General features: G+C 39.1%; 1 protein-coding gene across 9 annotated transcripts in view; it reads right to left on the bottom strand.

The window, feature by feature from the left end:
- Nucleotides 1–25,080, bottom strand: part of NRCAM (neuronal cell adhesion molecule) — a 409,870-nt gene that overhangs the window by 254,243 nt on the left and 130,547 nt on the right. The gene's annotated exons all lie outside the window — the stretch shown is intronic.

Genomic DNA, 25,080 nt, shown 5'->3' with positions numbered 1-25,080 from the left:
CAAAGACCCAACTTCAGGGATTCTATCAGGGCCTTGGACCTGGTGCCCCCTTGTTTGCAAATATGGCTCTTTGTGGCTATATTGTCCGTGAGAATCAGAACATGTTGATTGATGATGTGTGGTTTGAATTGTTTGAGGACCAGAGACACTGCTCTCAATTCCAGCCAATTGATGGGTCTGGAAGCCTCCTCCGCTGTCCACATGCCTTGGGCTATCAGGCCCTGGGCATGGGCTCCCCAGCCCGATAAGCTGGCATCATTTGTCCCGACTCCAAAATGTGGCCTGACTTTAAAACTGACTGGTTTGGATTTCCACCCTCGAGAGAAAGAGAAAAGCCCAGCCGGCTAATTTCCCCCCTCCCTCCAACTCCAAAATGCCGCATGACTATAAAACTGACTGGATTGGATTTCCACCCTTGAGAGAAAAGCCCAGCCGGCTAATTCCCCCCCTCCCTCCGACTCCAAAATGTGGTGTGACTTTAAAACTGACTGGATTGGATTTCCACCCTGGAGAGAAAGAGAAAAAAACCCAGCCGGTTAATTTCCCCCCTCCCTCCAACTCCAAAATGCGGTGTGACTTTAAAACTGACTGGATTGGATTTCCACCCTGGAGAGAAAGAGAAAAAACCCCAGCCGGTTAATTTCCCCCCTCCCTCCAACTCCAAAATGCGGTGTGACTTTAAAACTGACTGGGTTGGATTTCCACCGTGGGGAAGGAGCAGGGAAGAAAGAAGGAGAGAAAAGTATAGCTTTTTCTAATTGGATATTGTATTTTTAAAATTCTCATTGAAGGCATTTTTAACTGCTTCTAAATGATGTTGGTTTTGCTTTTGCAAAAAAAAAAATCAAAATCAAAACAACCTTCTTAGGTGCAAGTCAGCTGAAAGTCCTAGAGAGACTGATAATTCATTAACAATCAAGGCATGTCAAACTGATCTGTGTTTACTGAACTAGATACTGGATATTGGATACTAGATGTAGAAGTTGTTTATGGTTTTTCCCAGTTTCTGGAAGTATTGTCTACAAGGTGGGAAGATGTTCCTCTAAAGAGATGTCTCTTGTGGCTTGTACAGATATTTTAAAATGTGAAACTGTCCTTCAGGTGCTCTGGAGAATAACTTGACTCCCCCTTCTTTGTGACAGCCTCTTATTTACATTGTAAATAAGCTGTCTCAGACAGTTCTCTTAAAACAGAACTCATAAAATTGAAGTGCCTGAAAAGTAATTGAGCTTGGAAATATTGAATGAAATTATAGACAAGTAAATATGGAAATATATTAATTGATGCATTGGTGTTCAGATAGATTTTCATAGTATTATTAGATTACTATAATACTATGATAAATATTTAAGAAATGAAGATTTTAAAGCATGGATTTATTAATAGTTGTGTTTTTGGTTTTGCTGGTTGTTTTAGTTTTAATAGTAATAGATTTTGGTTTTGTTTTATTATTAATTTCTTTTAATAAAAAAGAAAGGATTTTTTTCTTATTTATTTATTTATTTTTCTTATTTATTTATTTATTTATTTATTTATTTATTTATTTATTTATTTATGTTTACTTCTATGCTGCCCAGTCCCGAAGGGACTGCTGCTCAGACACTATACTTTTCCGCCCACACCGAAAAAAAATTAGAGGGAACACTGCTCCTCTGGACCTAAGCCCCATAAGTTAGGTTGGGGTCTGTTTAGGGTCTGTTTAGGTTTGGCTCATCCAGAGAGAGCACAGGAACCCCAGAGGGAGGCAGGTTAGAAGGGCTAATGTGCACTTGGGCCTGCACTTTTAAACGTTTAGCACATTTTTCATGGATTCTCTGCAGAGCTAGGTCCCTTTTCTTCTTAGCCCTGGTGGGTCTAGCCATTGTATGGACCCCCGAGGAACAGGAGGAAGAGGCCTGGGGGATACTATCAATTTCACCACCAGTAGGCCTAACCTCTCTGGGATCTTTAGATGTGCCTCTCTTGGGAAACTAAGTCATGGCCTGAACAAATTACAGGGACAGGACTTGAGCCAAAATCTGATGGGAGAAGCTAGTGTAACATTCCCAAGAGGAAGAGGGCCCTGCTCCTAGGCCCAGGAGCGTCTGCGACTCACAGTCAATCAGGACGGTACCAGAGTTCGTGTCTGGGAGTGCAGAAGGGCAGGCCTCGCTAACCTTAATCAAAAAGTAAACCAAGGCACACTGGTTTGGAGGCCTAGCCAGGGAGAAAAGGCCTGAGGGACTCAAAGCTTACTCCACGGCCAAGCGGCGGACTTACTGGCGCCAGACGGGACACGCGTGGGCGATCCGCAAGGACCGACAATTACCGGGCGTTGAGGGCCTTCGCGCCAAAATAAACTGCTCCGAGATTTAAAGATGGAGGGGAATCTAAAGACTGGGGGACAATCAAGGGAAGCTTGCTAACAGTCCCACACCGCAGGAGGAACACGAGTCCTTTTTCTCCTTTTTTTGAAACAATTCTTAGCTTGCCGTTAAACCTCCTGGCCAAGTACATTTACTTGTAAATGCAATCCGGCAAGCGGCACTAGCAGGGCATTTGTGAAAAAAACAGCAGGAGCCGCCCCGCGGCTTCTCCCTTGGCGCCGAGCCCAGTAAAGCTGGCACAAATCAAGGCAAGTTCTAAAGTAAAAGGCAAAATGAAATTTTACTTATCTGTTAGAAAGAAGATGAAGGGAAGGTGTTTTTGCGAGAGGAACAAGCCACCACGAGTCCCGCTGGATCGCAGGAACGAGCAAATTTTGGGGAAGAGGCGGATCCAGCAGGCTTTTTAAAGACAAGGCTTGGTCCCGACAGATTGGACAGCGAGCAACCCACGTGACTGCTGGACCCGCTCTCTCAGTACGGAGAATGATTTTATTCCATGAAGATAAGCTGGAAGGAGTGACTGGAATCAGGATGCATTTTTCTCTGCTTGATATGTGCAACAGAACGGTTTAATCCAAAATGTGAAGATTATTTTTTACATATAGATAAATATATATAATGCTTAAGTAATTATTACAGTAGGCAAAAGCTATTGCAAATATATTTGAGAGTACCTGTATTAAGAGAAAGTTGAAGATAATGATGTACCAGTTTAAAGAAAAACTTTGTATGTTAAAAAGGATGTTTATAGAAGGGGAAAATATATAAATGTAGTTTGGAGGTCTCCCTTGCTAACAGTCCCACACCGAGCTAAATGCAATTTTGAAGTTTAAAGCAAGTCAAAGAATGAGATGTATTCAAAAAATTTGATTTTTTTAAAAGTGCTTTTTTAAAAAAAAGTTTAGTACTTTGACTTTTTTTTCAGTAAGGCCAAAGAATTTGAAATAATACAATAAATTTTGTAAATAAAAATGGTGACAGTTACAAACATTACGAGGTGCAAATAAAAATACACATTATTTCCATATCAAAGAAGATAAAGCAGGAATCGTTAAGCTTGTTATTTTATATTAGGAGAAAAATATATTCTTATTTGGATATCACTTTTGGAATTTATGTTTGTGAAGAAAAAAAGAAACTTTGATCTTGGTTCATGATTACAAATGCACACTTCAGATTAAATCTACAAACCTCAAACAACAGTTGGAACAGACCATCACATCAGAGCACATGGAGAGTCCGGCCACTGCCATCATGAATATATTCCATAGACATGCTGGGAAAAGAAAAACCAAACTACAAATAAAACTCCTTAAACTCAGTTCCAGAACCAAAGAAACACCAGAGCCTGAATGAATGGTCAACATGTCTTTCTGCCCACTATCCACTTCAGAACAAAGGATCCTACAAAAATTACTCAACTATAATACAGGTGTGTCAATCACTTAGATTTTTTTACAGTTATAGAAGGGAAATTTAAAATCACTAAACTCACCACAGAAGTCCAAGAAAACATTAGATAAAGCATCATTCCTCAGATCAAAAGAAGACAAGAAGATAATCAACTTACAAGAGAAGACAAAGCAGTTCTCAGAAACCTAAAAAAAGGACCAGACCATCATTCTATCTAAAGACAAAGGCTGACAATGTTATTATGAACAGAACACAATACCTGCAAAAAGCAAAAGAAATACTGGAGGACAGAGACATCCCAGTCAAAAGTAACTGAATACAAAACTAGACAACCACATCACGAGAACCCTCAGTGGCCTCACTAAGAAAGGCCAAATTATGAAAGAGAAACAGTGGAGGATGAGAAGCAGCAGACCCATCCTCCTAACCATCTACAGATGCCCCAAAATACATATACCCCTCCATCCAATCCTATCACTGCCAGGGACCCCTAAATACAAAATGAACCTAAAAGCTTGGGCACCTCACAAGAGGAAGCAAACATTCCATTAACTCTCCATAAAGTGTCTCTTCTTCCAAACTATGTTCACCTTATGAACCTGAGCAGCCTAGCCGTTGAGATGCCCCGAAATGCTGGGATTTCCCTGAGGCTCCTTGCCCTGGGATTCCCTTCATTTTTGCCAGCACTGCTTTGAATCCAGCGACAAACTCCCCCCTTCCAAACTGCATGGGGAAAATGAGCAGAGTGGGGTGGACAAAAACAGGAGGGAAAGATCATGGAGTTCAAGAGAGAAAGATGTGGGGGAAATGAGCAGAGCGGGGTGGGCAAAAACGGGAGGGAAAACTCATGGAACTCAAGAAAGGAGAAAGTTGTGGGGGAAATGAGCACAGTGGGGGGGGACAAAAACAGGAGGGAAAGACTCATGGAGCTCGAGAGGAGAAACGTGTGGGGGAAATGAGCAGAGTGGGGGGACAAAAATGGGAGGGAAAGACTCATGGAGCTCAACAGAGGAGAAAGTTGTGGGGGAGATGAGCAGAGGGGGGGGACAAAAACGGGAGGAAAAGACTCATGGAGCTCAGGAGAGGCTCTTTTCACCTTGTTTCGTTGGGACTGCCAGCTCTTGCCACCTCTCACTGTCCCTCCCCCCATTCCGTTCGCCTCAGCTTCGTCTGCCCACCGCTTTTTTTTTTTACAGCCTTAATGTTTTGGATTTTCCTAATGCCTTGCAAGCATTATTGGCTTTTACAATGATTCCTATGGGAAACAATGTTTCATCTTACGAACTTTTCACCTTTCGAACCTCCTCCCGGAACCAATTAAGTTCGTAATACGAAGTATTTCTGTAAGAGTGAAAAATTTAACAGATCAACAAATTAGTAATTTGGAGAATATATTTGGTATTAAAACAGTAAAAAAAGTGAAATACTTAAGTCTATGACTATCATCAAAATACAGTTCGTTAAAAGAAGGTAACTACACCAAACTAATTCATAACATTCATAAAGATTTAGAGACTTGGGCAAAATTACAACTATCATTACTTGGTAAAACAGCTGTAATTAAAATGAACATTTTACTCAAAATACTGTTTTTATTCCAAATTGCTCCAAAAAGATTAAGCATTTTTTTTTCTGAATTAAATAAAATGGTGCTAAACTGTATATGGTCCAAAAAAAAAAGGTGTGGATCAAAATTAAATTTATTAGTTTTTAAAACTAAACATAGAAACATAGAAGATTGACGGCAGAAAAAGACCTCATGGTCCATCTAGTCTGCCCTTATATTATTTCTTGTATTTTATCTTAGGATGGATATATGTTTATCCCAGGCATGTTTAAATTCAGTTACTGTGCATTTACCAACCACGTCTGCTGGAAGTTAGTTCCAAGCATCTACTACTCTTTCAGCAAAATAATATTTTCTCATGTTGCTTCTGATCTTTCCCCCAACTAACCTCAGATTGTGCCCCCTTGTTCTTGTGTTTACTTTCCTATTAAAAACACTTCTCTCCTGAACCTTATTTAAACCTTTAACATACAGCCATACCTCATCTTACGAACCTAATTGGTTCCCGGGGGAGGTTCGCAAGACGAAAGGTTCGTAAGACGAAACATTGTTTCCCATAGGAAACAATGTAAAGTCAATTAATCCGTGCAACAAAAAAAAAAAACCCGCAAAAAAACGCTGCCGCACGGCTGTCACCTTTTAAAACAGCCCGGGGGCTTCTCAGTGGCCTCCCGAATGCCGAACGCCAAACCCGAACTTCCGGGTTCGCCGTTCGGGAGGCCGCCAAGAAGCCCCCCGGCTGTTTTAAAAGTTGACAGCTAGGCTGTGGGGCTTCTCAGCAGCCTCCTGACCCCCGAACCCGGAGGTTCGGCAAAAGTTCGGGGTTCGGGAGGCTGCTGGGAAGCCACGCAGCCCAGCTGTCACCTTTTAAAACAACCGGGGGACTTCCCAGCAGCCTCCCGAAGCCGAACGCCAAACCCGAACTTCCGGGTTCGGCTTCGGGAGGCTGCTGGGAAGCCCCCCGGCTGTTTTAAAAGGTGACAGCCGGGCTGCGGGGCTTCCCAGCAGCCTCCCAAACCCCAAACCCGGAAGTTCGGCAAAGGTTCGGGGTTCGGGAGGCTGCTGGGAAGCCGCACAGCCCAGCTGTCACCTTTTAAAACAGCCGGGGGACTTCCCAGCAGCCTCCCGAAGCCGAACGCCAAACCCGAACTTCCAGGTTCCGCAGGCTGCTGGGAAGCCCCCCGGCTATTTTAAAAGGTGACAGCCGGGCGGCGCGGCTTCCCAGCGGCTTCCCGAAACCGAACTTTTGCTGAACTTCCGGCTTTGGCGTTCGGGAGGCCACTGGGAAGCCCCGCAGCCCGGCTGTCACCTTTTAAAACAGCCGGGGGGCTTCCCAGCAGCCTCCCGAACGCCAAACCCGGAAATTCGGGTTTGGCGTTCGTAAGACAAAAAAAGTTCGTAAGAAGAGGCAAAATTTTTCTGAACCCCGGGTTCGTATCTCAGGTTGTTCATAAGACAAGGGGTTCGTATCTTGAGGTACCACTGTATTTAAATGTTTTGATCATGTCCCCTCTTTCCCTGCTGTCCTCCAGACTATAAAAATTGAGTTCATTAAGTCTTTCCTGATACGTTTTATGCTTAAGACCTTCCACCATTTTGTAGACTGTCCTAGGGCCCATTCAATTTTATCAATATCTTTTTGAAGATGAGGTCTCCAGAACTGAACACAGTATTCCAAATGTGGTCTCATCCGCGCTTTATACAGTGGGATCACAATCTCCCTCTTCCTGCAGCCAAACATTCTAATTGCTTTCCCTACCACCTGACTGCACTGTTCACCCATTTTGAGACTGTCAGAAATCACTACCCCAAATCTTTCTCTTCTGAAGTTTTGCTAGCACAGAACTGCCAATACCATGCTCAGATTGAGGATTCCTTTTGCCCAAGTGCATTATTTCACATTTGGAAACATTAAACTGCAGTTTCCATTGCTTTGATCACTTATCTAGTAAAGCTAAATCATTTGCCATATTACAGATGCCTCCAGGAATATCAACCGTATTGCACACTTTAGAGTTATTGGCAAATAGGCAAACCTTCCCTACCAAACCTTCCCCTATGTCACTCACAAAGATATTAAAAAGAATAGGACCCAGAACAGACCCTTGTGGCACACCGCTTGTAACCAGTCTTTGCTCAGAATACTTGCCATTAACAACAACCCTCTGATATCTACGCTTCAGCCAACTGCAAATCCACTGAACTATCCAGGGATCCAATCTTCACTAACTTATCTATCAGCTCTTTATATGGAACCATTTCAAAGGCTTTGCTGAAGTCCAGATAGGCAATGTCCACAGCACCACCTTCATCCAACACCTTTGTGACATAGTCAAAGAAATCAATGAGATTAGTCTGACATGATTTGCCCTCAGTAAAGTCATGCTGGTTTGGGTTCAATAAGTTATTGGTTTTTAGGTGTTGATTTATCCTCTTTTTGAGTAGAGTCTCCATCATTTTAACTATGATGTCAAGCTAACTGGCCTGTGGTTACTAGTTTCTTCTCTACTGCCCTTCTTGTGGATAGGCACAACATTGTCCATTCTCCAATCATCAGGAACATCTGTTAAAAGGGATTGGTTAAACAAATCAGTCAGAGGGGCAGCCATCACATATCTGAGTTCTTTAAGAACTCTGGGGTGGATGCCATCTGGACCCATTGCCTTATTTGTCTTTAATCGTTCAAGTTCTTCTAAGACATCGGCCTCTGAGATAACTGGAGCTGAATCCCTACAGCTGGAAGCAATGCTATATTCACCCATAGTATTATATTGTAAGCTGAATTCTGAGAAAACTGAACAGAAGTAGCTACTCAAATGGTCAGCAACCTCCTTATTCCCTTCAATGTATGTATTATCCCCAGTACTAAGCTTTGTGATGCAGCAGTTTTTCTTCTTCCTATCACTAATATATCTGAAAAAAGTTTCCTTCACAGATTTAGCAATTTCTTCCTCTTTTGAGGCTTTAGCAGCATATATTATCTGTTTCACCCCCTTTTGTCTCATTTTATATACCTCTCTGTCAGCTATACTTCAGTTCCATACTCTTTATATCTCCTATAGGCAGACTTTTTTTCATTGACTATAGCCCTTACATCATTACTAAACCATAGTGGTTTCTTCTTCCTTTTACCTTTAGTTATTTGCCTTACATACAGTCCACTGGGCGCTTGCTCCTGCTGTTTTATTCCTGTCCTTTAATTCATTATTTAAATATTTCCCCATTTTATTGAAATTTGTTTTTCTGAAATCCAATATGTTGGTTGTAGTATAGGATTGCTCACAATCAGTTTTTACATGATCTTGATTTTTTAAACAGATCAAAATTAAAGCTTAACCAACCAGCAACACAATTGCAAAAAACAGATTTTAAACAAACGGGAGGATAGCTACAATAACAGGAGTAGGATTAATATGGGATACTAGCACTAATTATGTTAGGCATCATAAGAAAAGACAGATGAAACAACAAAAAGTTAAAATCAATAGACTAGGGAAGATTATCACTGAGTTCGATAGTGGAAGATATTTAGAATTAGGGATAATATATAGATTAGGGATATATATAGGTTAGGGAAGATTATGGCACTGCATCTAGCAGTGAAAATGATTAGAATAGGTAAGATTAGTACACTGATATGACAGTGACACACAGATTATTGAAGATCATTACGCTGGGATTGGCAGCGGAATTTATAGATTAAAGAAGATTATCACACTAAGAACGGCAGTGGAAAATATTTAGATTAGGGAAGAATATTAATACTTTGGGGTTTTTTTAAATGGAAGATACTTTTTGCATAAAATAATGGAATAATAATTATTTATATTTATTTTGATCTGTTAAAGTAGAAATGATATACAGTAGTACCTCTAGATACGAGCTGCTCCACATGCGAGTATTCCAAGTTGCGAGCCGAGACGCGAGCAAAATTTCTGTTTGACACCTGAGCTCAAATTCGGGATACGAGCCGAGCGTTCACTAGATGGCGCAAGAATTCCATGTTTCCAGTTATCTCGGCACGAAAAGCAAAGTCTAAAGGCATTCGTTTGAGATGCGAATTGATCGACATACGAGCTCGGCTCTGGCACGAATTAAACTCGTATGTCGAGGTACCACTGTACTGATATAATGAAAGAAGTGAAATAAATGAATTGAGTAGGAAATGTATTTTAAAATTCCTAACAACCCTTCCTCCTATGCATAGATTAAGATACGATATGAATAGTGTTTCTTCTTTTCCTTTTCTTTTCCACTCTCCTCTTTCTTTCCTTTTTTCTTTCATTCTTTATTTATTTTTATTCATTTTTCTTTCCTTCCTGGGCTTTTAAGGAGACGTAAATTTGGATATTTTCGATTGTTAAGGGCAGTTATGATAAAATGAGTTTTTCCAAATGAAACTAGGAATGTGTTTTCTAAGCACGCTAGAAAGGGACTGAAGCACGATGGCACAGTTAGGAAAAATAGCAAATAGCCAAGAGCAATTTAGATATATCTATAGCACTTTAAATATAAATGAAAGCAAAGAACATCATCTAAAATCCGGATTATAGCATTTGGAAAGGAGGTAGCACAGGATGAATGATATATACCAGAAATAATTGGATAAATGATTAGAAAAATTTGAATAATTTGACTAAGAATTTGGCATTTGATATTGTACTGTATTGTATTTTAATTTGAGGTATGTAAATTGGAATCTCTGTGAAAAATAATAAAAAATTTATACCCTTTCCCCAAAAAAGAAGCACCGGTCTCCACAATAAACAGCCAACGTGGGTCTGGGTGCTGCAGAAGTGGTTCCTTCACGAAGGCTTCTTTGAGGGCCACAAATTTATTAATTTATTTATTAGATTTGTATGCCGCCCCTTTCCGTAGACTCAGAAAGAATGCCTGCTGCTTGGCCTCACCCCACTGGAACGGCACTTTTTTCTGCAAAAGCCGGGTGAGGGGCACAGTCAGGGTGGCAAAGCTCAGGATAAAAGTGCGATAGTAATTCGCAAAACCCAACAGTCTCTGCACATCCTTCACTCACCATGAGGGTTGCCACGTTTTCAGAGCCAACACCTGGAGAAATGACCTGCCCCAGGAACGCTATGGTTGTTTGAAAAAACTGGTACTTCTCCAACTTGGCATACAACCATTGTTCATGTAAATGTTGCAGAACACAGCATAGATGATACAGATAACTAGACTGTGAGGGGGAGTAAATTAAGATGTTGTTGAGGTAAATGACGACAAAGTGGTCCAACAAATCACAAAAAACGTCGTTCACCAGATGTTGGAAGACTGCCGGGGCGTTAGTGAGGCTAAAGGCCTCCGTGATGTTGCATTCCAGCTGGGTAGAAAATTCCAAGCCCTTCTGCCTCCAGATTCTTGGATACTCCCTCTGCTCCATTCTTCAGAAGGGAAAGTTGGAATTGATTGTCAGCGAATCAAATGGCATCTGAGAAAATAAATCAACTTCTATGCTTTTTAACGCAGGGTCCAATTTATTAACAAAGCCAATTTGGATTCTGCATGATTCATTCCAACTTAACGTCCCTTAAGATTACATCCAGGTCAAAAGCTCATCTCCCATCTGCACGCCCACAGTGCAATCATGAGGACCAATCCAATGCAGGGATTCCTAATTTCTTCCTGTGTTCAGTTTACTTTGGATTCTGCATAAAGGAATGTGTGCTGTGTGGCATAAATATCTCACTCTCTCTCTCACTCCCCCCATTCTTTTCTCACTACCAAACTGTGTCAGGCCAACCTTTGACTTCACATATTACTTTGGGCCTGACACACAGTCTCAGATCCCTGGTCTTCTTCAAAAACAAGACAGGCACAGAAAGGGGCGTAGTCAAGGGTATGATAAATCCTTTGGTGAGGTTCTTTTCATTGAAGTCCTTGAGGGCCACGAGCTCGGGCCACGACATTGAATACAATCAACCGGTAGGGAGCTTGGTGTCAGGAAAGAGTTCAATGGCACAATTGTATGGTTGATGCGGTGGCAGCCGATCCACCTCCTTCTCATCAAAGACATCGACAAACTCCATGAGGTAAGCTGGCAAGGAGACCTCAGGGGACCCCGGGACCCTGAGTGGTGCAAACATGACAGTGGTGGTCCACACACTGCAGACTTGGAAACGACACAATGTTCTGGGACCACACCATATGAGGATCGTGCGGTCACAATCACGACAATCCCAGGACTACAGGAAAATGGGGCCTCAAGTGATGTAGAACTGGAGGGCTTCCTCATGAGTCCCTGTGGCTGAACCTGAAGGTCAGCCACAGTTTGTGTCAGCGCTTGAATCTCCTGACGAAAGGCAATAAATATGGCCTGAATCTCTTCCATGCTTTTATCAGCAGCAATCCAAAACAATCACAGAGGGAAAAAACCAGTAACAGCCCACGAAACTTGGTCGGCGTGTGTTTGATAGGTGGGTGTTTATTCTGTTATGCTGGGCTCCTGGCAATTAGCCCCCTATGAGTTCAGAATAAGTTTCAAACAGAGAGCCAATAACAAATAAATCAAGTTTATATACAGTCTTGCAACACAAGTCCCAAGAGGTGTCAAATTACTCTCACCCAAACGTCATTTGATGCTGAAGAGCATGCCAAAACAAAGGAGTCAATGATGAAGCTAGAAAACTACAGTTCTTTTTACTCTGAAGTATGGCAGAGTCCTTGAAAAACAGAAAGCTTCCATGCTGCTTCAATTTTCTTCCAACCTCTCACCAAACGGATAAACGCCCACACCCCCACAGTCCCGACCTCCCTTATTTATCATGAACTTATTAGCTTAATTACCCCTTGAACAGCTGTCCGCTCTTATCTCCTTTGACGCCTGCGCAACTGGTCCCTACATGCCATAATCCTGCACACACACTGATCCAAAATTGGATCCTCCAAAATAGCGTCCCCTTCAGAATCTGATGACTCCCCAACTGTAGAACTGACTGGTGGGCTGGCTGCACCCATCCCCCGGTCTGTCTTCTCTCCCCACTGTCTGCGTCTGCTTGTGAGCCAGCCTCACTGTCCGATTCAGCTGGCAACCAAACAGGTCTCTGATAAACCGAGGATTCCCATAAATTTACATCAAAATCTCCAGCTGTAGGAGCTGGCCCAGAGCCAACTACAACAATAGTAAGAGCGATCAACCAGTGGAACAGCTTGCCTGCAGAGATTGTGAGAACTCTAACGCCTGAGACTTTCAAGAGGTGATTGGACTGACATTTGTCTGAAATGGTGTAGAGACTCTTGCATGAGTGGAGGGTTGGACTAGATAACCTATAAGTTATTGATGAAGAGGCAATTGTCTACCCAAATTTACTGAATGATGAAAAAATAGTAACATATAAGAAACTCCTGGACAAGGAGGGGAGTGATCAGCTTCTCTTGCGCTTCTGTGTGGGGATGCCGAATCCCCACTGTTTGGGGGAGCTGATTCCTGTTGGATTGGCCCAGAACCTCCCTGAAGGGGAAGTGAAAAAGGGATCTTTGTCTCCTGCCATTTTGGGTGTTGGCACACCCCGCAACGGGTAGATTTGTGACCTTGACCAGCAGCGAGTAAAACTACCTCAGTCACTATAGCTGCGGCGACTACGTGCTGGAAAGATAGGATTTAAAGCGCCAGAAGTCATGTGAAAGGAGAAGAAACATAAGTCTTTGTGCTGGAGGCTGAGAAAAATAAAAGTATGCTGGAAAGGTTGAGCGATTATGCTGGAGGGAACCTTGATTCGGATTTTTAAAAATAATTCTGTTTTGGAAGGTGGGCAGAAGCGGAAATAGTTGTGGTTGTATTATTATTGGATTCTTTATTGGCATTAAAATGAACGTCAAAATTATTAAACCCCCGCCCCAAATTTATAAATTGTTTCGTTTGCACAAGTTGGGAATTAAGTTTGGATTTTCAGAACTAGTATAATTTAAATTTTAATGTTTTTACAGAGGCCAGAATTGAACAATTGGAACTGCATACTGAGGACATCTGCTAGTGAAGTTGAGCAATATTTGGTTGGATTTATTATTCATTGAATTTGTCCTAGACACAATAGGCAGATTGTTTTCTTTTTCAATAAGTGATAAAGAGGAGCTGAAAAATTAAATAGAAAGAAAACACCTTGGAATTGAACTTTATTTGAATTTGGAAAGGGATAAAAGTAAATAAGGATATAATCTGCTTTAGAAAATCCTGGCTTCTGGGTGACACAAAGGTTAACTTCGGAGAGGGGCGGCATACAAATCTAATAAATAATAATAATAATAATAATAATAATAATAATAATAATAATAATAATTTGAAAAAAGCTTTTTGACATATTAATTTTGCAAGAGATGGAAGACATAAGAGATTTATTCAAAGACATACCGGTATTTAAAGACATTAAAGAGTGGAAAACAGAAAACAGAAATAACAACACCAGTTTCCCTGCTGAAAGTCTTAATCAGGATTGCAGTGAAACTGAGGGAGAAGAAAAAAAGAGTTCTGAACAGCTGGAACAGAATGATTAAAAGAGAAATGGAAACAGGAAAGGGTCATCAGAGGGGCATTCTCAAAAGAAACAGATTAAAGGATATAATATTGATGAAATAGTGGACTTTATGAGTTGAAAGAGGAAGGCAAGCAATCTAAAAAGATAAATGAATTAGAAAATGGTTTGATTGAAGAGGGGGTTGATGGTCATATTCTTGATGTATTTTTTCAGATACACCTTTTTACCGTAGAAAAGTGCGCGAAAATCTGGGTACGTCTTATACACTGAATGCAGTTGGGTGGCAGTCAGCAGCGGTGGTAGCAGCCCTCCCATAGTCTGACAGCAGCAGCTTTCCATGTAGTTTGGTGGCTGGCACTGGCCACCACTATCAAACTGTGTGAGAAGTCACTATCGATGGACTACGGGAAGGCTGCTGCCGCCGCTGCTGCTGACTGCCAACACAGTCACCCTGCCGCAGGTACCCTGTTCTCCTTCCCACCACCGCACAGACACTTTCCTTCACTGCAATCCCCACCCCAGTCTCCTCTTCCGTCTTTTACGTCAAGGCCATGGAGCTAAGCCGAGCTTCTGCTGGCAGCAGCATTTGAGTTTGCTACAGCAAATGAGGTTGATTTGCTGAGAGTTGCAAGTGCTGAGCTGCCGTCCTGTTCTCCTCGGCTGCCGGGAGGGAGAAGGAAAGGTGGGTGTGATTAACCTACCAAGGGAGACAGGCACTGAGGAGAGCAGCACAGCAGCTCGGCACTTGCAAATCTTTTCCCCGGTCTTGAATCAACCTTATTTGCTGTAACAAACTCAAATGCCTCCAAAAAAGAGTTGCAAGTGCCGAGCTGCCATCCTGCTCTCCTCAGCGGCTGGGAGGGGGAAGAAAAGGTGGGTGTGACTAACCTACTAAGGGAGAGACCCTATCCCAAATTTTATAATATTCCAACTCTTCTTGATCTTTCAACTGCCTCGTCATCATGTCCAGCTCTGCACACTCAATAATTTTCCTAATTATCTCATCTTCTTTTGGAGCTTCTGTCTCTTTTCACCTTTGAGCAAAAACTATTCTTGTAGCAACTAAAATATGCGTTATCAGATATTGTGTATCTTTTTTGTATTTTGGGGGTGACATACCTAGTAGGAAAAATTCCGGGATCTTTTTAATTTCCTGATTTGTAATCTCTTTTAACAACTTTTTGATAATATTCCAATATGATTTGGCTTTTGGGCAAGTCGACCATTGATGATAGTAGGAGCCAATTTCCTTTTCACATTTCCAAGAATTAGGAGAAATATTAGGAAACATTTTTGATAACCTATTAGGGGACAAATGCCATCTGTAAAACATTTTGATCTGATTTTCTTTAAATGATACTGATTTAGTTATTTTCTAATTATATGACCAAATTTTTCTCCATTCATCTAAATCTATACTTCTTCCAAAATTCCTACACCAACTAATCATACTTTCCTTTAAAATCAGACATTCTATTTTAGACCTAATCAAATATTTATAAATTTTTCCGATCAATTTTCCTTGGTTCATCATTATTATCTTTCCAAGCATACTATTCTCTTTTTGGAACAAATAGGTCTTCACATCTTTTTGGAATCTACTCTGAATCTGGGCATACGTCCACCAATCTATCATTGTGCCTTCATAATTTAGTTCTTGTCTGGATTTTAATTTCAATTGTTCATTTAGGAGGTCCTTATATTTTAATATATCCTTATATTTTTCCTTTTTGTAATAAATTTGGGTGGCATATTGCTTCGATTGGAGAGATCCATTCAGGTATTGCTAAAAAGTGATCTTTTAAAATTTCAATCATAGAAACATAGAAGTCTGACGGCAGAAAAATACCTCATGGTCCATCTAGCCTGCCCTTATACTATTTTCTGTATTTTATCTTACAATGGATATATGTTTATCCCAGGTATGTTTAAATTCAGTTACTGTGGATTTATCTACCACGTCTGCTGGAAGTTTGTTCCAAGGATCTACTACTCTTTCAGTAAAATAATATTTTCTCATGTTGCTTTTGATCTTTCCTCCAACCAATTTCATATTGTGTCCCCTTGTTCTTGTGTTCACTTTCCTATTAAAAACACTTCCCTCCTGGACTTTATTTAACCCTTTAACATATTTAAATGTTTCGATCATGTCCCCCCTTTTCCTTCTGTCCTCCAGACTATACAGATTGAATTCATTAAGTCTTTCCTGATACGTTTTATGCTTAAGACCTTCCACCATTCTTGTAGTCAGTCTTTGGACCCGTTCAATCCATGTATCTAGTAATAATTTTCTAATTATACATTTTTAAAAATATGAATGGACTTTGTACTTATCATACCACATGAAAGCATGCCATCCTAACATTAAGTCATGACCTTCCAAATTTAATATTCTATTATTATTCAGGGTTAACCATTCCTTGATCCATGACAAAGCTGCGGCTTGGTAATATAATTTCCAATTTGGAAGTGCGAGCCCACTTCTCTCTTTTATGTCTTCTAATGCGCTTAATTTATTCTCGCTCTTTTCCCTTGCCAAATGAATTTTTTGATGGTCTTAGTTAATTCTTTGAAAAAGATTCCCCCTGGATTAATTGGAATTACTTTGAAGAGAAACAATAATTGGGCAAAATGTTAATCTTAATTGTCGAGATTCTCCCTACTATAGACAAATGCAAATTGTTCCAGATCCTTTTTAATTTGAGCTAGAAGTTTTATATAATTATCACTTTTTAAAGACGAGGGATATCAAGGTACTTTCTTTGTTATTTTCATGTTTGTTAAAATTTCTAATTGTTTTGTCTGTGAACCTGTCATATGTTTAGTTATCAATTGTGTTTTACTCTTATTCATTTTTAATCCTGCAACACTTCCAAATTCTTCTACTAGGCCTATTAAATATTGGGTTTTAAGATGATAAGAAAGAAAACCCCTGAGGATTGGCAAAGATGGTACCTTGAGGAGGGATGATAGATTATTAAATATGCATTAATTATGAAATGATGTAGTTAAATTTATTTGGGTGTTTTTTAAAGATATATTTCAATTAATGAAATTTTACTAAAGTATAGAATGATACAGAAATAGATAGATTATTTGGATTATTAGAATTATGAAAGATTGGGAAAGTTAAAGATAATGAAGTGATAAATATTTGAATAATAATTTAAATAATATGGAATGAAATGTGATTATAATATTCTGATAAATGTTTCAGTATTGAAGATTTAAAATAACAGATTGATTAATTTCTATATTGTTATAAAAAGTGCGGGATCTGCACATGCGTCACCCGAGCTAGACGCACCGAGTGAAAGCTCCCCCATATGAAGAAGGAAAAGTAAAAGTTAACCCTTAACAACCTCTCTAGCTTGGCAAAAGTGGATTGAGAGGAGAACGAACTGAACAAGCTGTGGGAAAACTTTATTAGAAGGAGTTAAAAGTTGAAGCAAGTAACTTTTTTTAACGTGTTTGCGTGAAGAAGCGAGAACAAAGGGAAGATGGCGTCTACTGAGGAGTTGGAGGGAAAGATGGATTCGCTGCTTAAAGGTTTTGCTGACATGGGCAAGCTGCTCCAAGATATGAAAAAGGATTTATCTGCACTGGGAACTGGAATGGCAGAATTGAAACAACAATCCAAAACGCAAGATCAAAGAATTGGAAAGCTGGAGGTGGGAAAATCTCGCCAAGAACTTCGCATCATAAATCTCGAAGACAGACAGCGTCGAGCTAATCTCCGCTTGAGAGGTTTCCCCAAAGATTTTGTGGGCAGTAAACAACTCATTCAAGAAATCCTTCAGTGGTTCATTGAGAACAAAGTTAAATGTGAGTTGCAAGAATTTGAAAGAGCGCATTGGGCTTTTGGACCTCGTAAAGGAGACTCAAAGGACATTGTTGTCAGATTTGCTTCAGAAAGAAGAGCTGCAGAAATCTTTAAAGAGTTGAAGCAGATTTTAAACTTACGTTACAAAGCTTTTCCAATACGCGTTTTAAAAGATTTGTCTGATGAGACCCTCAAGATGAGAAACCAGATGAGAGAGGTATCTTCCCAGCTGTATGAAAATTGAATCAAATTTTCCTGGCGTTATCCTGCTACAATAATTGTGTTTAAAGATACCAAGTTTTTCCAGGCGAGATCGTTAGAAGAAGGAAGAAAGCTGCTTTTCCAATTGGAATTAAATCTAGAGGGAGCAACCCAGAGCCAGGCATCGGTGGCAGAAGAAGAGTTGTCTCTCCAACCGTTTCGCGAGGCAGAGCAAAGTAAGGAGGAGAAGATTGCCGCACTTCAAAGAGAGCTGGCTTCGCTTCAAACAGACAAGAAAGACGAGCCAAGAGTCACTCGACAGAAAAAAATAATAATAAACTGAACTGAGTTGACTTGCTAACACGGTATCAAGTTTTTCAACTAATTAATCTTTTTTCTGTATTTCTTTTTGGTTGTTCACGCTAGTTAACAAGGGGAGGGGAGGGAAGGAGGGGGGGAATCTTTTATTATGTTGTAAAATGGGGAAGAAAGGGGGGCTTTCTGAGGGAATGCAGATCCAGGAGTGCCCCTTAGTAACGGAAGTTTTTTTCGTTGCCTCCCCCTGGGGGGGAGGTCAGGATAGGGGCACCAGGGTGGGGATTCATTGTAATGAAAAAATATTTTTCCGGTAGGCTCTGTTTTGGTGGAAGAGGAAATGTATTTAAATTATGTAAATGGGTGATATAGGATTATTATCGCTGAACGTAAATGGTCTCTCATCACAGAAAAAACGTTATAGAATCATGAAGTTGGCAAAGGACAGTAAGGCAGATGTTTTATTTTTATCTGAAACTCATAAGGGAAGGGAAAAAACAGACAGATTACTCACAAATGCAGAGTGGCCGGAAGTTTATGAGTCGAGAGCCACGAATAAAGCAAAAGGAGTTGCCATCTTGTTGCACCGAAGAGTGCATTTTCAGTTAAGTAATATTAAAAGAGACAAAGATGGCAGAATGCTATTCATTAAGGGGAAAATAAGTAACAAGCTAGTAACCTTAGCGGTAATTTATGCTCCCAATGTAAATGCAAAACAATTTATAATAAATGTAAAACGGAAATTAGATGAATTTGCGGAAGGCATTGTGATTTTAGCAGGAGACTTTAATCTGGAATTAACAGCAGGGAAGGGGGATAAGAAAAAATTACATCTAAATAAACTCAATATGATGGACCTTCATGAAAACGTGGTTAATAGAGACACTTTCTATTCTGCAAGACATAATAAATTTAGCTGTATAGATTATATGTTAATTAACAAAACAGATAAGGTAAAGTTTAAGAAAGCGGAAGTAAAATCTATCTGGCTATCAGATCATGCTCCTCTGTTAGCTGTGATAGAGATAGAGGTTCGTAGCAAACAAAGAATTTGGAGGTATAACCCCATTGTCTCAGCAAATGAGGAGAGTAGAATTAAATTACAAAGGGAACTTAATGGATTCTTTTGTATTAATGCAACAGGTGAAATTAAACAAACAACAGTTTGGGATACACATAAAGCAGTAATGAGGGGTAACTGCATTAGTACTGAAGCTTTTATTAGGAAATCCTGGGATGTTAAGAGGAATAATTTATTAAAAGAAATAGATTTAATCCAAGAAACTTTAAAAATTACAAGAAATAGAGAATGGAATTTATTATTATCATTTAAGAAAAAGAAACTGCAATTACTTGACGAAGAAAGATGGAATAAAATGAATATGACTATGAAACATAGAATTAGAGGTTGGAGTCATAAATCAATGAAGCAAATGGTACATTATTTGAAAAAAAGAAAAGAGAAATCTTACATCTCTGCTTTAAAAGATAAGGATGGTGTAATAAAACGTAGTAATGTAGAAATGGAAAAAATAATGAGAGATTTCTATGGGGAACTATATAAAAAAGAGTATGTTGTTTCGCAAACCTCAGAGGTTAAAAAGAAATTGGAGGAAGAAGATGCCCAAATGCTAAATGCAAAAATTACAAGTGAGGAGATATCTAGAGTTATTAAGGGATTGAAACTGGCCAAAGCCCCAGGTCCAGATGGTTTTACTGCTGAATATTATAAAGTATATATGAATGAATTATTACCGCATATGGAGAAATTGTTCAATGATGTATTGGAGACTTTTGAAACTCCAAAGACGTGGAAAATGTCAGAAATTATAACGGTCCCAAAACCAGATCGTGATTTTATGGATCCGAGCTCTTATCGCCCCATCAGCCTATTAAATCAAGATTATAAGATATTTATGAAAATATTGGCAAATAGGGTGGAGAATATATTACCAAAAATAATTGGAGAAGATCAATATGGATTTGTGAAAGGAAGGAAAATTTATGAACCAATAAGAAATGTGGTCAATGTTTTACACCATGCTACCAGTACCAAAAGAAAACTATGCATTTTAAAATTAGATGTCTATAAGGCTTTTGACAAAGTTAACCATGACTACCTATTTCAATTATGTAAAGATTTAAATATGGGAAACACATTTTGTAGAGTTATAGAAACAATATATAAGGATAATGTGGCTCAAATTAGAGTAAATGGCAATAGAACAGAAATGGTTAAAATTCAAAATGGAACTAAACAGGGTTGCCCACTATCCCCAATGTTATTTGCATTAGCAATTGAGACCCTAGCAAACAAAATTAGAAATGATAAGGAATGGAGAGGCTATCAAATAGGGGAATTGGAATTGAAACTAAATTTATTTGCAGATGATGCTATAGTGATGTCTGAAACCCCAATTGAAATGATGAAAAGAATAATGATACTACTTCAGGAATTTAAAGATCAATCTGGACTGAAGGTTAATATAGACAAATCAGAGATAATATGTTTAAATACAGGCCCTAAAGAGCAAATCGAAATTCAAAAAACTTCAAAACTGAAACTAGGTTGTAAAAAAATGAAATATTTGGGAAGTTGGTTATTCAAAAATCCAATAAAAATAGCAACGGTCAATTATAACCTAATATGGAAAAAAATCCAGAAGCAGATTAAAAATTGGAAGGGTAAAAAGTTAGGAAGAATGGCTAAGATTAGGGCTCTTAAGATGATGATAATACCAAAAATGATGTATTTGTTTCAGGTTCTACCTGGTAGTTTTCCTGAGGCAAAATTAAAAGAATGGGATAACAGACTAAATTTTTGGATTGAAGGAGATAAAAAACCCAGAATAAGGAAACACTGGCAGATTGCACAAGAGAAAGAGGGCGGGTGGGGCAGCCCAAGTCTAGTATTATATAGAAATGCATTTCAAATGGAAAGGTTAATGGAGCTACAGTTATGGGGGGGAAAGAAATGGGTACGAATAGAAAAAGAAATTAATAATATAAACAATAAAGAACTATTATTTAAAAATTGGAGTAGAATTGAAACCAGTACCTTAAGTGATCCTTTTAAAGCAGGTTTAGAAATATGGCTTAAATGGCAGAGGACAAGTGGAATAAAGGTATCCAGGCTATCAACGTTACATGTATTGAATATAGGGGATGAGGTTAATCTAAGTAGAATTATTAAAATATTAAATAGTAAAGGAATAACGAGAATTGAGCAATTATATGAGAAAGATGGAAGAGTTAGTAGAACTAGATTGGAATGGTGGATTGGTAAACAGAAATTGTTGCAGATTAATGCAATATGTACATACTTAAACAAAAGGGAGAATAAAGAAGCCTTCTTACGGGAAGAAAATAGTGTAGAAAAAATAATAAGCGAGAAGATAAACGAAAGTAAAGCACAAGCCGGTAATATATATAGAATGCTATTACAAATGGAAGAAGAAGTAACAAAAAGTTTAACAAGATGTTGGCAGGATGATTTACAAATAGATGAAAGAGAAATGAAAGAAATAATAGAAAATATATACAAGATTAAAAATACGAGAGTTAGAGAGATGAGAAGAAAAAATTTACATAAATGGTACTATACACCTGCACAAATTGCACACTTCCAGGGGAAAGAGAAGGGCATATGTTGGCATGGATGCCAGAAAAAAGGAATTTTTATGCATATGATCTGGGAGTGTGCAGAAATTCAGAAATTCTGGAATGTAATCCAGAATGAAATTAATAAAATGTTAAACATTAACTGGATTATTACAAAAGAAATAGCAATTTTAATCAAATATAGAGAATTAGGAGAATTTAAGGAAATAAAAACCGCAGCACTGGAAAGTGCTCAAGCGGTGATGGTATTAGGATGGAAAGATTCTACAAAATGGACATTACAAAATTGGTACTGGTATATGGTGGATCACATACATTTTGAAATTATGGAAATAAGATTAAATAATTTTGATAAGAATAAATTGGAGAAGCTGATGGTGTGATGGAACAAGGTAAAAGACTATATGTTAAGTAGAATCTGTGATGTAAATATGAAAAATAAATTGCAATCACTCTTTTAGTAATACTAGAACAAGATAGAGCCAAGGAATAATAGATAAACAATTAAATTTTTTTGAATCCTCTTGTATGGGTGGTGGGGGTGATGGGGGGGGTGTTGTTGTTAGGTGATGGGCACATGCACTGTGCACTGTTATATGTTTGTTGTATGTAACTATTAAAAAACCAATAAAAATTTATTATAAAAAAAAATATTGTTATAATAAGTTGGTCTTTTTTTCTTTGCTTTTTCTTTATTCTTTTTCTTTCCTTTCTTTTTTGTTCTATAATTTCCTTTTTTTAAAAATTATTTTTAGTGGATAAAGTCTTTTTTTCTTGCAAGGGTTTTGGAGAATACATAAGAAGGAGGAGTAGGCACGATGGCATGCCTGAATTAGTAAAAGGATAATGATTAATGTAATAAGGTTTAAAGGAAATCAAGGTTGAATTCAATTTTATAATGTATTGAAAAAGTTTGTATGGAAAAAAATAAAATAAAAATTTACTCAGAAACTCCTGGACAACCAGGACAACCTTAAATCAAAACTGGAATGCAAATAGGCAGCAATAGAACTGGATTGGTGGCATTACCTACAAATACAATCTTGGTACAAGAAAGATGCAACAGAATTTGGATTCCAAAATGATCAGGGATTAGATAAAATTTTATTTGGCCCAGAAGAAAAAATGATTTTGAAATTATACAACTTTTAACTACAATACAAATTAGAGGAAGACGTGGTTAAGGAGAGGATAGTAGCATAGGCACAAAATTTCAGGGTATGCAATTTAGATAGCAGAATGGGGAAAAATTTGGGAGGTAAATTATAAATTGACTCTGGGGGCATCATATAAGGAAAATATATACAAAATGTTGTATCGCTGACACCTCCCTCCTGCACAATTGGCAAAGGTATTCCCGACAATGTCACCAAAATGTTGGAAGTTCAAGAAACTTATTACCATCTTTGGTGGACATGCCCTAAAATTTACAGAACATCTTAAAAAAGAGGACCATTACATAATATTTCATATAACTAGAATTGCTTACATCCAGAGCTGGAAAAATGATACTATCCCCACATACTCAATAGTCATTAGAAAAATATTGGAATGTTCCGAGATATGTAAATTAACAATGAGGATAAATGAAAAGGAAGAGACGCTTAGAATAAAAGGTATAAGTGTTTAAATCGCAACAAAAAAACTTCCAATTTGGTTATAAAAGATGAACTATAAAGAAACTGTAAATGTTCTTACTCTCACGTCCTATGTAAACAATTAGTGGTACATATAATTAAAATGGAACAAACAGATGTTGAATATATAGTAGGAGACTCGATCCACTGAATATAGAACTGGATAAATAATAGGGATATTATTTATATTATATAGAATAATATTGTGAGGTGTAAATATATTTGGAAATGAAATAGCTGTAAAAGTGATTATCTTTTACTATGTTTGTTTGTATTTTATGTATGTCTTGTTTATACCCAGTTATACATCTCCACCCCATGTCCAATCAACGAAGCAGTGGAAGTGATGTGCCAGTGCCTGGAGGCTGTTGGGGCCTGGATGGGTGTCAACAAACTCAAATTCAACCCAGACAAGACGGAGTGGCTGTGGGTCTTGCCTCCCAAGGACAATTCCATCTGTCCGTCCATTACCCTGGGGGGGGTACTACTGACCCCCTCAGAGAGGGTTCGCAACTTGGGCGTCCTCCTCGATCCACAGCTGACATTGGAACATCATCTTTCAGCTGTGGCGAGGAGGGCGTTTGCCCAGGTTCGCCTGGTGCACCAGTTGCGGCCCTATTTTGACAGGGAGTCATTGCTCACAGTCACTCATGCCCTCATCACCTCGAGGTTCGATTACTGCAATGCTCTCTACATGAGGCTACCTCTGAAAAGTATTCGGAAACTTCAGATCGTGCAGAACGCAGTTGCGAGAGCCATCGTGGGGGTTCCAAGATTCGCCCACGTTTCTTCAACACTCCGTGGCTTGCATTGGCTGCCGATCAGTTTCCGGTCACAATTCAAAGTGTTGGTCATGACCTTTAAAGCCCTACATGGCATTGGACCAGATTATCTCCGGAACCGCCTGCTACTGCACGAATCCCAGCGACCGATAAGGTCCCACAGAGTTGGCCTTCTCCGGGTCCCGTCGACTAAACAATGTGGTTTGGCGGGCCCCAGGGGAAGAGCCTTCTCTGTGGCAGCCCCGGCCCTCTGGAACCAACTCCCCCTGGAGATTAGAACTGCCCCCACCCTCCCTGTCTTTCGTAAACTACTCAAGACTCATTTATACCGCCAGGCATGGGGGAGTTGAGATAGCCCTTCCTCCTAGGCCATTACAAGTTATGCATGGTATGTTTGTCTGTATGTTTGGTTTTATAATAAGGGCTTTAGTTGTTTTTTATTATTGGATTGTACATGTTGCTTTCATTATGGTTGTTAGCCGCCCCAAGTCTTCGGAGAGGGGCGGCATACAAATCCAATAAATTATTATTATTAATTATTATTTTTAACTAGAGAACTCAATAAAGATTATTTTAAAAAATGGAAACACCTATCCCCTTCTCAAAATGAGTGGGTTGCTAAAAAACATGTTAGAGCCTCCAACTTACCGAGAAAGTTCAATTTATAATATCCTGAGAAACCCAAATAACTCACTGCTCTGTTTTCTCATTGTGATTATTTTTCCAGTGGATTTCTCCTATTCCTATGGAGGCAACATGTCAGGTCCCACAAATCCCTATCAGGATGTTGTCATTCAGGTGGGGATGGGCCCTGGGTGCATTCCTTCATTTGTAGCCTTTATTCTTGATGTGTATATATCCTGTACTTT

This window comes from Erythrolamprus reginae, chromosome 6 (genome assembly GCF_031021105.1).
Source record: "Erythrolamprus reginae isolate rEryReg1 chromosome 6, rEryReg1.hap1, whole genome shotgun sequence".
NCBI classification, from domain to species: Eukaryota; Metazoa; Chordata; class Lepidosauria; order Squamata; family Dipsadidae; genus Erythrolamprus; species Erythrolamprus reginae.
Note: the sequence above shows the minus strand (reverse complement) of the source record. Positions and strands in the feature narration are given on the sequence as shown.